The 14,667-nt window shown below is 46.7% G+C and overlaps 1 protein-coding gene, 2 long non-coding RNA genes and 1 other non-coding gene across 12 annotated transcripts in view; 2 read left to right on the plus strand and 2 right to left on the minus strand.

Annotated features, from left to right (window-relative positions):
* Nucleotides 1-14,667, plus strand: part of NEDD4L (NEDD4 like E3 ubiquitin protein ligase) — a 429,120-nt gene that overhangs the window by 71,583 nt on the left and 342,870 nt on the right. The window lies entirely within an intron of this gene.
* LOC145534323 (uncharacterized) lies at nucleotides 1,132-4,965 on the minus strand. Its single transcript, XR_014074465.1, has 2 exons — nucleotides 2,307-4,965; nucleotides 1,132-1,512 (listed from the first exon to the last, which is right to left on the minus strand). It is a non-coding gene; the product is annotated as an uncharacterized LOC145534323 (long non-coding RNA).
* LOC145534324 (uncharacterized) lies at nucleotides 5,804-9,287 on the plus strand. The gene is made up of 2 exons (XR_014074466.1): nucleotides 5,804-6,196; nucleotides 8,082-9,287. It is a non-coding gene; the product is annotated as an uncharacterized LOC145534324 (long non-coding RNA).
* TRNAE-CUC (transfer RNA glutamic acid (anticodon CUC)) lies at nucleotides 10,344-10,416 on the minus strand. The gene has a single exon. It is a non-coding gene; the product is annotated as a tRNA-Glu (tRNA).

Raw genomic sequence — 14,667 nt, forward strand, 5'->3', positions numbered from 1 at the left:
ATTGACATTTTAATGTATATTCTGTTTTAGTTTTATTGAATGTTTATTATATCATCACTGAAAAGTAGTGTCCTTAAGGAATAAAATATTTTTGGTCAAAGGCATAAAGAGAGTGACAAATGAGAGTCCTCAGATGATTGCAATTTCTTTTCTGTGCAGAATGCAAATTTAATTTTATTTTAAAATTTTATCATGTACTTTTGGCCTTACTACATGGCTTAAGGGATCTTAGTTCCCCAGCTGTGGGTGGAGCCTGTGTCCCCTGCAATGGAAGCTTGTAATCCTACCTACTGGGCCACCAGGAAATTCCCAGAATGCAACTCAAAAGGAAGTGGTTGAACGGTGCCTGGCATCTTTGTTTTCAATGCAGTGAGTGCCCACATCCCCAGGAAACTTCCTTGGAAAGCTGTTTGGGGATTCTGGGAGCATTAGTATGTTTGATACACCTCAAGAAAAACATGAAATATCTCAAGGAAGAAATCCTTGATATTAAGAATGGTTTTAGAACTTTAGCAGAGCAGTACTTTTGAGTTCCTGCTAAACTGCTTCTGCATGCCCCCGAAGGGAAGAACCTTTTTGTTCACTGCTAATTAATAACCTTTCTGTGTTATGCAGTTATTTATATCATGGTAAAAACATTAAATTTCTAATTGTGAGTTAAGACATTTAAGCCAACTTTACTGCTGCTCTTAAATTTTGGGTCCTAGACAAGTAGCAGCAATCAAAAGAGACCCTAACTTGAGTTTCTGATGCAGTAGGTCTTTGAATAAATGATTCTGTCTTACTGATATATTTGTGAATTGGTAACAGCAGACTACACAGTCTTTTGACAATCCATGTAAAAGAGGATTGAAATAATGAATCAGTCATATAATAATGATAAGTATTAGGGTTGTAGAATTAGTGAAGGGCATGAGAAGTGTGACAGTGTTATGGTCTGTTTTTATACTGTTTCTCCTCCAGGTCACAGTATAAGCAAATGTATTTCATTTTCCAACTATAGGTGGCAATATTTATACTGTTTCTGTTTAATGATATTACTGTTGGCTTGGGAGTTGTTTGTTGGTGGAATATAGAAATGGGAGGATAATTTAGAGATGAGGATAAAGAAACTAGATTTAGAAAACAATATTTTCCCAAAAAGATCAGTTCTTTATTAAAAACAAAGTGATATTTCTCATTGTGAGCAGTATCAGGAATCATCTGTTTTCTAGATTTTTCAAGGTTCCTCTTACCCAGAACATATTAACATTTGAGGGAAGCACAGGCATTTGGATTTGGGGGAAAAGCCCCCACAACATACGAAAACACAGGAAAGATCTTTTGAGAGCCAGCATCACATCCTTTCTTCTTGGGTGCGTAAGGATTTCTGAATAATTCCATCTGTGTTGCACAAACCGTTCCATAATGGCCATCATTGATTCTGAGAGGGAACTGATCATCGTCACGACTCCCGAGTATTGAATTGCTGGAGATATTCTTGGTTCCCGAGGCAAGAAGGAGGCTCAAGTTCTAGCAGAGAGAAAAGCAGTGAGTCAGGATCTGGGACACTTATTTCATGAAAATGTAAGATATTGTTATAATCATAAAACTTTGTTCTGAACCCATGTGGCCTGAATGCTAACTTTATTGTAATAGTTTGAGGTTAGAAAAGCCATATTACATAAGCACGTCCGGGGTAACAAACTTAAATTTGACACTTTAGTCGACTTTTTGTCCCTGACTTCAGAATCCCATATTGATTTAGAACTGGCCGAGTTTAATGATGAAGGTATCAAATTCCCTTGCTGTCATCAGACTCACTGCTTGGTGACTTTCTTGGCAGGCAGGCAAGCATCCACTGAGAGGTTTCGTATTCTTTTTATGCCTCCTGTTCACTAGGAAGAAAGGGCCATTCAAAAGTGACTTTTCTTTTAGTGTAAAATGCTGTGTGCGATGTGAGATCTATCCTGTGTAGATGGACCTTGGCCGGGTTTGTAGGGTGAGTGGCCCCAAGAACGGAATGAACTTGCCCAGGGAACAGTCCCATTGCTGGTTAGGGTCGGGGCCCATCTCCTGGGACTCCTCAGGGCTTCCCAGATACACTGTTCTTCCTTTGGAAAAGACCCTGATGCTGGGAAAGATTGAAGGCTAAAGGAGAAGAGGGTGACAAAGGGTGAGATGGTTGGATGGTATCACCGACTCAGTGGATGTGAGTGTGAGCAAACTCCAGGAGATAGTGAAGGACAGGGGAGCCTGGCATGCTGTGGTCCATGGGGTCGCAAAGAGTCGGACTTAACCGATTAAACAACAACCACCAAAGATACCTTGAAGTGAGATTTTGATGGACCCTTGAGTTGCTCAGGTCACCTCCGTGGCCACTCCTGTCTTCCAGGTGGAGACAGTGCGTCCATCTCCTGTGTGACTTGGTCCCCGCGGACGGAGGGAACAGACTCGGGAAGGGAACAGCCACAAGGGCCTGAGCTGTGCCTTTTGTGAATCTTTTTGTTTTGTGCCTCTGATTCTTGGTCTTGCCTTTGTTCATCCAGTTTCTATAGTTTAGTTTTACTCCCCTTTTCAGCCTCAATCGCAGCGTCGCTCTTCGTGGCCTCCTCGGGTGCCGTTCTGGATCACGCCTTGTGTCTTTTAAAGCACCTTGTGAAGCCGGACTTGCCCTTGTGGGTTGACGTGGTCGCGGTGGGAAAGATGGACAGTGCGCTCCCATCTGGCCAGAGGACACTCAGAGTTGCCCCGGTTGAACATCTGTTTTAACGTTAAGGGTTAAACCGTTTTTTGTGATCTGTGTTTTCCGTGTACATTGTGGTCACTGCGTTAGATGTCATCAGTGTGGGGACTCCAGGCCAGGCAGGCTTGGGTCCCAGGTAACCTGTGAGTGAGTGAAAGTCGCTCCATCTTATCCGACCCTTTGCAACCCCATGGACTGTACAGTCCATGGAATTCTCCAGGCCAGAATACTGGAGTGGGTAGCCTTTCCCTTCTTCAGGGGCTCTTCCCAACCCAGGGATTGAACCCAGGTCTCCTGCATTGCACGGGTGGATTCTTTACCAGCCAAGCCACAAGGAAAGCCCCCCAGGTAACGTAGCAGAAGACAAAGAAACTCTCTACTAACTTTTCCTGTAGTTTAGCAGCAGATGTTTGTGTCGAAAGTGTTAGTTTTATTTACATGTGTGAAGTTTTGGTTTTTTTTAGTGCTGGAAGACACTTTGGTTTTCCCAGAAAAATGAAAGCAAACCTCCACTACTCAGAGACTTCTTGTGCTTTGTGAGCACTCAGTATTAACAATTCATGAGAAAAAGTGGGTGTATGTGTATCCCGCTAAATTCAAAGCTCTGCATACTTACGACTCTCCCAGCTACCTTCAGCTCCTGAAGCATGGGAATCTGTTAAGAATCGGGTGCTTTTTCTAAGCCTCCCTTTTTTCCTCTCCCAGTTCATCAGTGGTTTTATCTTTGGGTGCCATCAGAGCGCCAACTTCAACTTAGGCAGTTTGGTTTGGAAAAGGGAAGGGGTGGGTTCCTTTTCTTTTTTTTTAAAGCAAAACTGAGAATCAGCTTGCTTCCCTTTATAGTCCTTCTGATTCTTTTTGTGCTTCATGTGCTGTGTGTGATCACTGCAGGCGGCTGTAGTTACAGTCAGTCAGTTGATTTTTAAACTTTGAATTGGCTGTGTCTGCTCCTTGCCTGTTAACTCCTGAGGATAAATGAACGTGGTTTTTGGATGGAGCTGAACTCTGTGTGTTCTGAAGTATGTTTGTGCTGATAATTAAGAAGTTGGTATGGGCTGTGCTTACCTGCCTTTGAAATAGGGGTCTTAATTGTCTGCGTGTTATTAGCAAAAGAGAACATTTAAGCTGAAGCTAAAAGCTTTTCCTTCTCTGCTGGGAGAAGTGAGATGGAGAATGTTATTTATTGTGCAGCCATGAAGGTGGCAGAGGGGTGGGGAGAGGCTGAAGAGAGTTTAATAACATGGAGATGGCAGTAATATAATAAGTGGGAAAAGTAGGTTACAAAACAGTGGGTGTGCTGTTTCTTCAAAACAGTAGAATCCTATTGTGGTTTAAAGTGTTTATGCCGAGGAAGAATGACCAGGAATGTAACCAGCCCGTGATACTGATGGCAGTTATCTTTGAGCAAAGGGATTGCAGTTACTTTTGGTTTTATTTCTTTGCTTGCTTAATGTTTTCTGTATTTCTACAACGAACTCCCCCCCCCCCCCTTTAACGTAAGAGTGAGTCTGAAAAGAAGGTAGAAAAAACCTCCCAAATGTAGATACTTCAAGCTTTGGGTAAAAATGTGAGCACTTGTTCAGCCCACAGAGTGATAGTGTTTGTTGGGTTGGGCATGTTTTATCAGCAGCCCACTTTGCTTTGGATCCGAGGACGTTGAGGTCCTTGCACCGCCAGCGGTGCCTTCTAGGAGCCTCCCAAGGTGGGAAGCTGAGGGGAGAGGTAGAAGGTTGGTTATTTTTTCAGAAAGAGTGGATGTTAAATCCTGTTCTTTTTTTCATCCAGCAATTCGCAAACTAGGTATTTCAGTTGCTTTACTATGGACATGTACGACCCGTATTTTCATCCTTTAGGGTATTGTGGTTGCACAGAAGTCACCTAAATCTTCAGTAGCGTTCTGCATGCACTATGAAGATCGTGGCCTGTGATCAAACTCAACTTTGTTTCTCTCTATTTTGTCTTCTTGGGTTTTGAGTGAGAGGTCTTGTCATTATGTAATTGCAGCATTGAGGTGTTATCTAAATTGAGCATTTAGATATCAAAGTGGTAACTACGCACAGCTATAGTCTTAGGTGAGAATAATAGTGCAGCCGGAAGCTCTTCTTTGTTTTGCCTTCAAGCCGAGGAGCATCCCTCGCATGTCAGTGCCTCCCAGGGTATGTTTCATGGTGGCTCCTTCCTGAACGGAAGGACAGAGTTGGCCAATACCATGTAACAGCTAACCTGGGATGTGTGTTTATCCCCCCTCCCCATCCGGCTTTTCGTATTTCTGAAACGAGGATGCATCTTCCAGTTGATAAGTGTGTTTCGTGTGGTGGTAGGTCCCTCACTCGCTTATCCCCCCCGCATCCCTCATCCTCCCCAAAGTTGAAGTTGGCCAATCTCACCTTGTGTGTTATGGTAGATTCTTGGTGGTTGTCACGGCAACTCCAGCCTTAACCTCTCTTGTTCAGTTATGATGTGTCTGTTAAGAAGCTCCCACCTGGACCGTAGGACGCGTGCCAGCTCAGTCACGTCATCAGGGAATCAAGTCTGTTTTTCACTACTCCGCTGTCTGCAGCCTGGCCCGGTTCAAAACCTTTGTTGGTCTGAGGTTGGCTGCCAGTGGCAGTTAGAGCTTTGTTCTCCTTTTCTACTTGCAGAGGGAAGATAATCACTTCCATAATCCGCCGGGAAATCTGTTGTGTCTCCCTGGCCCACAGAAGCTGAGATCTGCGCATCCCTCAGCCAGCCAGTGGGAAGGAGGGGGTGGGATCACCTTTATTGCCTTTCTGGTCCCTCCCTTGAGCTGGGGTGAAGCCTGTGATGACCCCACAGTGCACCTGTTGGATAAGTCATCCACCTTCAGGAATGTCCATGACTTCATGGAATCGCGTGCTCCCTTTCCCCAGAGAGGCAGCCCAAGTATTCATTTAAGTATTGCAGAGATCTCCGGGTAATACATTACCACTTCTCCTCCACCTGAAAGGGTGGTTTTTTTTTTTTTTATATCTAGTGACTCTGATGTAGTTGGTCACTAGATCCATCCAGCCTCCGGCAGCGAAGAAGGAACAGGATATTACAATAAACCTCCCATTTGGAGAGGGAGCAAATGAGGAATCTCAGGGTATGATTGCTGGTGGAACAGGAGTAGTCCAGCCGCTTCCGGCTCTGCTGTCTTACGTCCACTGTGAGGGTCTTCCTTGGTCCTTGTCTCCTACAGCTGCACCTGGATGGATGGGAACCAGCGGAGCCTCTCCTCTGGGGTCCTGCTTGGGTGTGAGCTTGGGACTTCAGGGTGGTATGTCTGGGGGTTCAACTGCCAAAGGCTAGTGTGAGTTGAGTGGAATACTTGGCAGTATTGCTCCCATGAAAACCTAGATTCCAGTTTTTTTTTTTTTTTTTTGCTTCCAGTCAATTCCATGGGCTGGTAAATGACAGCCAGTGATCTTATCCAGATGAAGTCTGTGCTTTGGGAATTTCTGTGTCTTAGTGACAGGTCTCTATGCCCTGCTCATCCCGTCGCTTCTGCCTCGAGGTGATTTGAAAAATAGCCTCGAATGAAGAGGCACAAAGTTTGGGTAACAGAGAGCAGGGCACTTAAACTCACTCTGCCTTTGCTCCGCCTGCTCATAAGAACCTTCTCTGGACCGGGACCGTGGGACTCACAGGACCCTCCTCCTGCCCCGGCCTTCTTTGGACATTCCAATTTTATTTATAGTGCAGTTTGTATCACAGAATATCTGATAGTTGGGGACGCTTGATTACAAGCAACAGCGACATGAATTTGAGCAGAACGGGATTTACTGAAGGCATTTTGCATAGCCCAGGAGTACCTGTCAAGCTGGAGAGTCAGGCCTGGGCAGTGGTCAGGGACGAAGGGAAGCTGGACACTCAGAATCGCAGCCCGAGAGCCCGCAGGGAGCATCCGACGGGGCCCCAGGGATCCTGGACACTGAACGCCGCCTCCCACACTGTCCCCACCCACCTTGGATGCCGTGTGGCAGGGTGCCTCTTGCTGTAACTGCCTCAGCCCTCCTGTTTCCTACTTGTGGCGGGCGTCCTCCCAGCCACTCTCAGGCTCAGGGATTCCGTAGGAGTCCCAAGACCCGGAAACGGGTCCACTCACAGTTACAGTTGGTTATAGCAGAAGGATAGCAAAGCGAAATCAGTAAAGGAGTAAAGGTGCCTGGAGTGACGTTGGAGGAGATCAGGTGGGAGCGTCCGGGACACCTCCTCCAGGGGCATCAGACAAGGCGTGCCCCATTCCTGTGGCCACTGCTGGGACCGTGTGGAGGAGATGCTGGCTCCCAGGGCGTTCGTTAGAGACCCAGTGCCCAAGCTTTTTGTTGGGAACGGATTGTGTTAATGCCTCTTGCCTACCACGTACTAAAATTCTAGCTCCCAGGAGGAGGGCGGGTGTTGGCACAGACAGTCTGGGCCCCCTTCACCTTTGGGGGCACGTTTGTGTTAGTAGATGGAGCTGTGTGCGTTCAAGTTCCCAGAAGCCAGCCCAGAGCAGTCTTGCAGGTGCACTTGCGAAGTTCAGCAGCCTCAGGCCCGCTCCACCATCTCTTTTCTGCCCCCTCTCCTTTGTGTCTGTGGTGGGAAAACTGCAGCAGGAACCTCTGACTGGGCTCACCACCTCGCTGCTGGGGGGGTCTGTTCTCCCCTCACCCCTTAGACTTTTGGTTTCTGTCATGGGAGATGACCCCAGCCTGCCCAGGAACTCGCCCCGTGGGAATCCCCAAACACAGGAAGTGGTTTCTGATGCTGGGAAGTGCAGCGTTCCTCCTCCCAGAGTCAGAGCCTCGGTGGGCAGCACAGCTGAGTGGCGTGAGCTTCTGCCATCTGGCCATCAGGGAGATGCACTGATGCATTTTTGCAAATTTCACGTCCTTGAGGGGGGCAGAGTGACCCCCCAAGCCTGTGCTGTGGAGGTGTCCATGCTCTCCAAGAACTCACAGTATGACAGGGATTCAGCGGAGACCTGAGTGAGGGGTTGATGGCTACTCGAGGTTTGGGGACAGAATATTCCAGACCGGGGGGACGGGGTAGGTGGGTAGCAGACACAGAGGCTTGAGGAGCAGAGAGCAAAGCAGGGTGCCTGGGGCGTGTGGGGCGGGGGTGTGGACAGAGGCCACAGGGGCCGACTTGGAGGGCTGGGCTTGCTCAGCAGAGTTGGGGAGCCATTGGAGGGCTTTCAGCAGAGGAGCAGCAGGATCTGTCTGTGAAGTGCCTCTGGGGAGAAAGGGTTGTTGGGGGAAGGACATGAAAGAAAGCAGGGAGGCCAGTCTGGAAACCCCAGTGCTGGTTGGTTGGGCGGGAGGTGATGGTTGGCCGGGGTGTGAGGAAGGGCACGGTGCCATGTGGTGAGGTGGGTGGGTTTGGTGTCTTTTTGGAGGAAGTGCCTGGGTCTTGATAGATGTATATGGAGTTACCACCCAGGGTTTTGGTGTGCGCAATTAGGTGGTCAATTACCTCATAATATGGACAAAAGGGGAGATCCAAAGGTGTGTTTTGATTAGGTTAAGGGTAATATACCTACTCGGGCCTCCCTGGTGACTCAGTGGTAAAGAACCTGCCTGCCAATGTAGGAGAAGCAGGAGACAAGGGTTCGATCGCTGGGTGAGGAAGATCCCCTGGAGAAAGAAGTGGCGACCTACTCCAGTATTCTTGCTTGAGAAATCCCAAGGGCAGAGGAACCTGGCGTGCTGCAGTCCATGGGGTCACAAAGAGTCAGACATGGATGAGCATGCACACACTCGAAGGGGATAAGACCAGAATGGACTCAGTACATCAGCAGTATCCTCCTGCCCAGAGAAGGCCAGATCATCGTGGTGCTGTGAACAGGAGTTTCTGTCTGCAGTTGAAGAGGTGTTGGAGACATGAGTTGAGACCTCAAACGTGGTGTAGCGGAGCTGCATGGACCTCCAGGGTAGCAGAGCTGCAGGGAACTCCAGGGAACCAGCTTGGTGGCGAGGAGTGTCACTGGACGTAGACCTAGTTTTACACTTGTATAAATGAAATATCAACCGAAGAATTTGAGTCAGCACAGAAAGGAGCTTTGAGAATGTTTTACCTTTTGAATTGAACGTCAAGCGTAAGAAGTACTGTTCTGATGAGTGGTTGAGAACCACAGTTCACTTTTTGGGATTCTCAGACCTTATTTCTCCATTCGAAGCCCTTGTAGAGTCTTAGATTTTGTATATTGTTCTTTTGTAACAAGCACTTGTCTTGTTAGAGTGAGCCTGGTCTTAGGACACAAAAAGATTAATAATTGCAGGAAGGGGCAGGAGTGACCTGTAATGGACGATTTGATGAATGGGATAAGGTGGGTTGGTAAGTCCCAACGTTGGTAATATCCTGTTGCTCCAGGGAGGAGGGACTTCCCAGGTTCTGAATCTTTGTTTTTTGTTTTTTTAATAATTAAAAAAAATTGAAGTATAGGAAGTTCCCTGGTGGTTCAGTGGTCAGGATTCCACACTCTCACAGCTGAATGGCTGGGTTCAGTCCCTGGTCAGGGAACTAAGATCGCGTATACCACAAGTCATGTGGTGCAGCCAAAAAAAAAAAAATAAAATTATAGTTAATTTACAATGTTGTTTCAAGTGTACATCAAAGTGATTTAGTTGTATATGCATATATATATATGTGTGGGTGTGTATATACTCTTTCAGATTTTTTTCTGCTATTGGTTATTACAAGATACTGAGTATAGTTCCTTATGCTCTACAGTAGGTCCTTGTTGTTTACCTATTTTAATAATGTGTGTATGTTAATCCCAAATTCCTACTTTATCTCAGTTTCCCGGACTTGTGGCAATTTTAATACCTGGGCAACAAGGACATTGCACTTCTTTGCCAGGTGACCTTAATTCTGCAAAATGATGGTTTCACGCAGATATTCTGGTCTGGGCAATGGCAGTTTCAAGGATTTCTTTGCCCTTTAAGAAATCTGTGGAAAATAAAAACCAGTGTAAAATGATCCAAGGTGCTCTTCTTCTTTGGAATGTATTTGCGTTTTGGGGGGTGGGGCTTGGAGAAGCAGGAGGTCTTTTCACTTGGAATTTTAGGGAAGGATAGTTAAGAAAATTTGAAGTAGTGGTATAGACTAGGAAAAAGGAGGGGAGGTCTGTATGGCATTAACAAGGGTTTTGTTTTTTGGACTGGCTGATCTGATGAGATTGTCCAGTCTGAGATTCGGGCTTGCATGGAGTGGACACGCACGAGACCTGATGTTGTGCTGGGAACTGATGGTCAGTGACGCACAGCCCCCACTCTGAGGAAGGGTCTGATCTACTTGAGACAGGCATGTAAACAGCAGCCACCTGTGGTCAGTGCAGTCGTAGCGATAACTGTATATGAGGGCAGTTGAGCCTGGGATGTGAAGATGGGTGGAAAAACTGGTGTCTGGCTTCGAAGAGTGACATCTAAGCTAAGTTTTACGTTAAAATAAGCCAGTAGTTAAAATTTGGGAACTTTTCCTGTGCGAGGTGCTGATGTGTATATCTGACAAAAACTAACTTGCAAAATCTTCACAACAGCTCTTGAAGGTGGGTACTTTGTAAATTTTTTTTTTATATATTTACGTATTTATTTGGCCATGCAGGGTCTTAGTTGTGGCATGTGAGATCTAGTTCCCTGATCAGGGTTTGAACTTGGGCCCCCTGCATTGAGAGTACAGAGTCCTAGCCCCTGGACCACCAGGGAAGTCCTGGAGGTGGGTAGTTTATCGCCATCTCACAGGTGGGCTAACTGAGGCACAAAGAGGTTAGCTAACTTGCTCGAGGGTCACAGAGCTAGGAAGCGGCAGAGCCAGGACTTGAACCGAGGCCGTCAGGCTCCAGAGCCTGTGGGTGGGACCAGCACCCAATGGTGTCTCAGGGCAGGTCTCCAGGGAGTGGAGAGCAGGCGCCCCTGAGGCCCGAGTGGCCAGAGTCACAGGAGGAGGTGGTCATCTGTGAGCAGCCCTGTGGACCTTGCAGGGAACCGGGACTTTATCCTCTGAGGCACCGTGAGAGCTCGTGTAGAGCTGTGCTTTGCTCGTGCTCACCACACAGCTGGCAGAGAACGGACGGGAAGGTGGACCACGGTGGGAGGTCCTGTAGCTGGCTGGGCAGAGCCGGTGGCCGTGGCCGTGGGACTGACCACGCGGGGGTGCAGGAGGCAGAGAGGAAATGCCAGAGGCACGTGGAAGGCAGAAGGTGTTGGATGTGGCTACTGACCGATTAGATTAGAAAAAGGGAAGACTCTAGAATAACCATCACCCCCCCCCCCCCGGGTTTGTTTCAGATGACTGCTGGATGGGAGGGAGAAACCCTTTTTTAAATTATTTACTAAATACCAGGTACAGTGGTTTTAAACTGGATGGTAAGCACCCCCCCCCCCGGCCCCCCAGAACCTTTGGCGCTACCTGGAGAGGCTTTTGGTGGTTAGAACTTGGGAGCTGCTCCTGGCATCCTTGGGTAAGGCCAGGAATGATGCTAAACATCCTACAAAGCACAGGAAGGCCCCCACATAAAAACTGTCAGGCCCCAAATGCCAGTAGTGCCAGGTTGCAGAAGCCCTGCTCAAGCGTGTACCAGTTTTACACGATTATCTAATTTAATCCATCAACCAAACATGAAATTCTTAAATACTATTTTCCACATTTTTCAGATGAGGAAAGCAAAGCTTAGCAAGCATGGGTGGCTTGACCAAAGCCCCAGGGCCTAGTGAGTGCCAGAGTTGGAATTTGAACCCGGGTCTTTGGCGTCCTGGCGGAGATGTGTCCTTTTCAGTTCTCCTGCGGTTTTCTTCCTCACAAGACTGTAGAGGAAGAGGCACGTTGAACTGTGGGGCTCTTTTTTTCTGTCGTGCTGGCTCCAGACTGGAGCAGGCAGGAAGGAAGGTGGTTATTTATACTCGGCTCTGCATAGGATCGAATTTTCCAGTCCAGCGGGGAGTTCACAGAAGTTATTGTGTAGATGTTGGCTTTCTCCTGCAAATATACACATGTAGCATCTTTTCCTTTTAAAAATACTGCCGTTAAATTCAGGTAAAATGGGAAAATTATAATTTCCTATTTAATTATAAATTCCTGTTTCTTCCCTGTGCATATTAACTATTGCAGCTTCCCAGTGATTTAATTATGGAGTATCCCTTGGAGGAGGGATTGGGAGAGTCATTCATGTCTGCTCTGGGTTTAGAGGTAGCAGAACTATTAAAAATACCTTGACTAGCTAGAGGTAAGGAGCCCTCCTGAGAATTAGTTGGTTTCAGTGTGGTCTGAATTGACTAGAGGGCTTTCCGTAGTTCAGGAGAGTGTGGCGTTTTGATATCTGTCTGCTGCTGTCCGCTTTTTAATGGCGGCTCTTTGGTTTCCCGGTAGCCTTCCTTGGTGGTCCGGGATGGTAGAGCCTCAGGGACAGAGTTTCCACAGTCAAACCATCTAACGCCAGGTCACTGGGCTTTTCAGGGTTGTGCATTTTAAGGTCTTTGGGTGGTGAGCTGAATGAGGCTGCCCTGCTGAGCCCGAGCGAGGCGTGTGTGGGCCTGATTCCTCCCGTGTGGACCCCAATCCTGTTAATATTTGTGTCCTGCCTCATAGCGCCCCGGTGCCTGAGCTGCCTGGCCCATCCAGTGAGCGTGCAGTTTCTGTCCTGTATCCCTCGGATCTGTTGTCCTGGAAGATGCTGGGGCTCCCGCATCTGGGCAGTGCTTCGCTGGGTGAAACCTGTTTGCTGCACCTTCCACTCTGATGCTGGTGCTGCTGGAAAGTAGCTGCTTAGGAGTTTGGTGAACAAACAGCAGGATCTTTAGCTTTCTGTTAGGAGAGTTCATGTATGCATAGAAAATTAAAAAAAAAAAATGGAGAAAAGGAGGACTTCAAACTTTACAGTGTGCCGGTTGCTGGCCTGGATTATACTGCATACAACACTGAACTTGAGTGTGGTATCTCCTTTTCAGATTCCTTGTGTAGATTCACGCATATAACACAGAAGTAGTCATAGGACATTTTGAGAGAGAAATGGCAGGGGTAATCAATAAAAAGAGCACTTCTAAATTGAGCCCAGTATTGCAGAATAATCACAAAAATATCATGATATATTCACTAATTCAGTGCAGTTCAGTCGCTCAGTCGTGTCTGACTCTTTGCAACCCCGTGGACTGCAGAACCCCAGGCTTCCCTGTCCATCACCAGCTCCTGGAGCCTACTCAAACTCATGTCCATCAAGTTGGTGATGCCATCCAACCATCTCATCCTGTCGTCCCCTTCTCCTCCCACCTTCAATTTTTCCCAGTGTCAGGGTCTTTTCCAAGGAGTTAGTTCTTCGCATCAGGTGGCCAAAGTATTGGAATTTCAGCTTTAGCATCAGACTTTGCAATGAATGTTCAGGACTGATTTCTTTTAGGATGGGCTGCTTGGATCTCCTTGCAGCCCAAGGAACTCTCACGAGTCTTCTCCAACACCACAATTCAAAAGCATCAATTCTTTGGTGCTCAGCTTTCTTTATAGTCTAACTCTCACATCCATACATGACTACTGGAAAAACCATAGCTTTGACTAGATGGACCTTTGTTGGTAAAGTAATGTCTCTGCTTTTTATATGCTGTCTAGGTTGCTCATAGCTTTTCTTCCAAGGAGTAAGCGTCTTTTAATTTCATGGCTGCAGTCACCATCTGCAGTGAGTTTGGAGCCCCCCCCAAATAAAAGTCTCTGACTGTTTCCATTGTTTCCCCATCTATTTGTCATGAAGTGATGGGACCAGATGCCATGATCTTAGTTTTTTGAATGTTGAGTTTTAAGCCAGCTTTTTCACTCTCCTCTTTCACTTATATTTCACTATATTAATGTTACTGTTACTCATTGCTTACCTGATTTGGCTTAGGTGTTTTTTTTTCCTGTTTCAAAATTTCCTGATGAGGAATACCTTATTCTAATATTGCTTCCCTTAGGCAGGACAGTTAATCATGGGTTTCGTTTTCTGCAATGGGAAGACAGCAGGCAAAAATTATATAGTGTTTTTTTTTAAGGCCTGAATAAAGTACACCCTCCTGAGAGAGAGAACATCAGTGAGGATTTCATGGGTTGACTTAAATTATTTTTATTATAATGTTTCTTAAAATATATCCAAACATTAAAGGAGGAATGAACGTGTTTATAGTGCATAAATCACCATAACTATCACTGTAACCAACACACAGGTTCATTACAGATCCGATTCCAGACCTAATTCAACTGAGATTTTTATTCAGTCACGAAGTCATGTCTGACTCTTTGCAACTCCATGGACTGCAGCATGCCAGGCTTCCTGTCCTTCACTATCTCCTGGGGGGTTACTCAAATTCATGTCCATTGAGTTGGAGATGCTGTCTAACCATCGCATCCTCTGCTGCCCCCTTCTCCTTTTGCCTTCAGTCTTTCCCAACATCAGGGTCTTTTCCAGTGAGTTGTTTCTTTACATCAGGTGGCCAACATATTGGAGCTTCAGCATCAATCCTTCCAATGAGTATTCAGGGTTGATTTCCTTTAGGATGGGCTGGTTTGATCTCCTTGCAGTCCAAGGGACTCTCAAGAGTCTTCAAATTAGGTTCCTGATTTAAATTTTTTTTTGTATTTTTTGGCTGCGCCACGTGGCATGTGGGATCTTTGGGTCCATGACCAGGGATGGAACCCATGCCCCCTTTGGTGGACGTGCAGAGTGTTACCCACTGGGCTGCCAGCGATGTCCTGACTGTATGATCTTTAAGGTGGCAGGTGATGCTGACTTATTAAAGCCACAGCTGTCGTCTGTAGATGTTCTGGCTGCTGGGACAAGTTTTCTTCTGACCTACCATGTGCCAGGTGATGGTTACTCTGTTTTCCTTTCTTCCCATTATTCAGACTTTTCTTGTACCATGTGCTGTTAGAGCACAGAGACACCAGTGAGCTGAAGTCTTGTTAGCTGCAGACATAGAGGCATTACCGATGCCTCTTGA

Source organism: Giraffa tippelskirchi, chromosome 14, assembly GCF_054371585.1.
Source record: "Giraffa tippelskirchi isolate mGirTip1 chromosome 14, T2T-mGirTip1v1.2.pri, whole genome shotgun sequence".
Classification (NCBI taxonomy): Eukaryota; Metazoa; Chordata; class Mammalia; order Artiodactyla; family Giraffidae; genus Giraffa; species Giraffa tippelskirchi.